Consider the following 3,696-nt stretch of genomic DNA (forward strand, 5'->3'; position numbering starts at 1 on the left):
ATGTTATAAAGGGATACGAGTATATAACTAATCTTCCCTCTATGTGATTTCACATCTGCCTTTTCTTTTAACAGTTTCTGCTGTTAACCATATATAAGGGCAAGTGAAATAAATCAGAACTGATAAAGTGAAATCTTTTTTAATGTGGTTCTAATTATCATCAAGTTTGCTTGCTCACTCATTTTGAATTTTGTACATTGTATCTAACAATCTGCATGGTTTGTTCTTTGAAGCCAATATATCCTTAAAATTGATATCCGAATTGCTCTAGCCTTTCACTCAGATACAATGTTGGTTTCTTGGATGACCAGTTGCTGCAGGTGGTAAAGATGCAGTAAAAGAAAAGGGTAGAACAACAATCAGGCTAGAAAGAGATTATAATTTTAGATCCTTAAATGCAACTAGCATGTATTTGAAGGTTTTACAGCAAGTTCGATTTGACGATCTCACTCTATTCCCCGAAGCTTCTTCAAAACAAGCTTAGTGTAAGAACTGCTTGAACTCGTGGTAGAGAGCTTTTGCCCATGGCTAGCAGTAGTAGATTAATTCTTATTCCAGATTCTAAGAACATGGTAAAACATTCAAGTAATTGTTCACGGACACCGCTGGAAAACTGAAAGTATCTCCTACGACTAATGCAAAACCAAATCAATCAACATAATAGAATTTTCTATTCGCAAAGTATTTCCTACTAAGACCAGAAAAAAAAAAAAAAAAAGTATCTCCTATGAATCGGTACACCTACCATAAATGAGAAATAAAGGTTCTTTTGATAATTTTGAACGAGTTCATGTTGCAGCTGATAGGGCCAAGATCAGACCAGTGAGTACACAAAGAACCATAATGCACAGAGGTTAAGTCGGCATTAGGTAGGACACCCGTTTACTATGCCATGATCATGTTAGCTGAAAGTTGTTCACTGCTCTAAACCCATGTACAATGTCAGCAGCTACAGCGATGCTCAGGTATTAAATGAGTCAATTTAATCAACCTCGTCCAATTCATCTTCCGTTGGAATTTCGGCCTTTACTGTCGGAGGATGAATTTGATCTCTTCTTTCTAGTAATTTTGAAAACTCCTGCATGACTTTCGTGCTTCACTATATTTGGTCCTTCAGACTTGTGTCTCTTTGAAGGTGGGGTCAAACCATATGTCTCTTCACTTCCACTGACCACCGGCACATTTTCATTCAAAGGTACAACACTGCTCTTAGATGGAAAAAGATTTTTCCTCTTTCCTTTACCGGAAAACATCGATACATCTTCTCCACTTTCTACAGCTTTCATAAACTGTAGATCACTAAGGCCATCAGCATAAGAACGTACCTCCTTTCTTGGCCGCTTTCCCGAGACATTGCTATAATCAAATCCTTTGGAAGGCTGGAAGCTGTAACCTTATCAGGTGCTGAATATGCCCACTCAGGAACCTCATGCTCTTCCATTAGGCGAGATCTATAATTCTCCTTTTGCCTTCTCTCGGCATCCATTTCTCAAACATCCGGAACTCGTCATCTGATCTGGCAGCAAGGCGGTTGATTTCTCTCTCGCTCGGCACAGCTGTGCCAAGTGAACTTGTACCCTTGCTCATAATTTCCTTCAACATATCTCTTCTGTCCTGAGCTGCAAAACAAGAAACACGTCTTTAGATAGGATACAGCCCTGTCATGAGAAAACAAAGTTAATTTATTCATTCTAACATGCAAGACATCCCTTGCATTGAACCTACAATGCAGCACAGTGATATTTTATTGTGGCTGAAACAAGAAATGCTTTTGATCTTATGTAGCACCCTTCTAATTTTGCTTCTATCATCCATATTGTTAAAAATGATAAGGAAAGCATGGCAATCTATTAGAAAACCACATTTATACAAAATTATATGTACGGGGAAACCATGTGCAGACAAACTAAGGCTCCCACCACCACATGATTTACAACTTGAACGCTTAGAGTTGGTGGGGTGGCCTAAGCTAAAGTCTCTGCCCCGGCAAATTCAGCACTCTACTTTTTTAAAAACTCTCTGGATAGGAAAGTTTATAGGACTAGAGGCTCTTCCTGAATGGTTGGGAAATCTTACATCTCTTGAGACTACATATCTGGCTTTGAGAGAATCTCAAGTATCTACCTACACTGAATGCTATGAAAAGCCTCACCAAATTAAAGAAGCTCTACATTGAGGGATGTCCCCTGCTCAAGGAAAGATGCACCAAGGAGACTGGCCCAAGATTTCTCACATCCCAGAACATGACTGTAATTTTTTTGACCAAGTTCTTTTATTTATTTTTTTTCCTACAAATTTCTTCTTATTATGTCTCATTTTTCATCTTTCTTAACTCAGTGTGGTGAAGCTACGTAATGGCCTGCCATACTAAACTAGAATGCCTGGTCACATTTCAAGAGGAAAATGTATTATCAATTGATTTCATTCAAGTTACGAGGTTAATCAATTCCCAATTGCCAGAGATTTATCCCTAAAGCGGGGTAAGCTTTTCAAACCACCATCTTTTCTTCTCTTCTCAGATTTCTTCTTTCACTAGAGTTTAACCAGATTTCCATTGCACTAACTAATCGTAATTTTTCCTACCTAATGGCATAAATTATATCTTAGCAGGTTCTATCATACTTAATGGGAAGATTGTTAAAAAACCATATACATGCTCACAATATATGCACACAATCATAAAAGGGATTAAGGCTTACCTTCAGCAATCACTGGCATGGATTCCGTCTTATGCTGCAAACACGAACACTGAATATGGCCTTCTGTTACTTACCAACTTGCTTCTCAATGGACAGAACAATATGCAAAACGTCGGTAGTAATCAGGGACCAATTCATCTGTATATATAGGAGACTTAACCCTCAAGAAGATTCCCATTAAAGCTATCCATATCGGTTTAGGTTTCCTAGTTAGATTCTTAATGTAACACTTCATTGTAATCTTTCTTGCAGACTAAGAATAGGATTACTTACCTTAATGAATAGATACACTGCTTCATTAAGTTACAAGTATTGATTTACTGTTTGTATCCATGTTAAACTAGGATTGATATTAAGCTAATCATCAATTACTTTATGATGATATGTGTTATGTCCATATTTGATCTTACAATCTCCCCCTTGGACTCACACATATCATGCTCGATGATTTGCACCAGAGAACATCAAAACCTACTTAACTTACTGAAGTGCGCGCCAGATAACAAACTTAAATCGAAAATCCATTCCAACATGGTCAGATCACAGTTACTTATGCAGAGCAAGAAACAGTATACATTTTAACAAAAATGCAGAGTTTCAAAACCACAAACACAAGCTCCTGCAATCCACATATGTCAAACCAGAAGTGATACAATATATGTTAATGTGTATCAACAAGTAAACATATATTAGGTCCTATTTTATGTTTCTAAAACCAAAAACTCAAGCAAATTTACTGAACACTGATGGCTTAAAGATATTGCTTGAACCTTAACATCATGCTTCACATGATTTAAGCCATCTGATAGCAAGTATAACTTTAAACACAAAATCGATAATTTTCAGAACATTCAACAAAAACTGCAGCAATAACCAAAATCTGAAAATACCTCAAAATTTATTAATAATAAAATCTGTCATTACAAACAAGTTGTGATAAACAAAATAAAAGATCACAACTAAAACACAAGAACTCAAAAAACCTTAGAATTTTAAA

At 36.6% G+C, this 3,696-nt stretch overlaps 1 long non-coding RNA gene across 1 annotated transcript; it reads left to right on the forward strand.

Moving 5' to 3' along the window:
- The first annotated feature begins 1,993 nt into the window (after positions 1–1,993).
- Positions 1,994–2,634, forward strand: LOC112196618. Its single transcript, XR_002935299.2, has 3 exons — positions 1,994–2,249; positions 2,338–2,480; positions 2,611–2,634. It is a non-coding gene; the product is annotated as an uncharacterized LOC112196618 (long non-coding RNA).
- The last annotated feature ends 1,062 nt before the right edge of the window (positions 2,635–3,696 follow it).

The sequence above is a fragment of the Rosa chinensis genome, chromosome 4 (genome assembly GCF_002994745.2).
Source record: "Rosa chinensis cultivar Old Blush chromosome 4, RchiOBHm-V2, whole genome shotgun sequence".
In the NCBI taxonomy this organism is placed as follows: Eukaryota; Viridiplantae; Streptophyta; class Magnoliopsida; order Rosales; family Rosaceae; genus Rosa; species Rosa chinensis.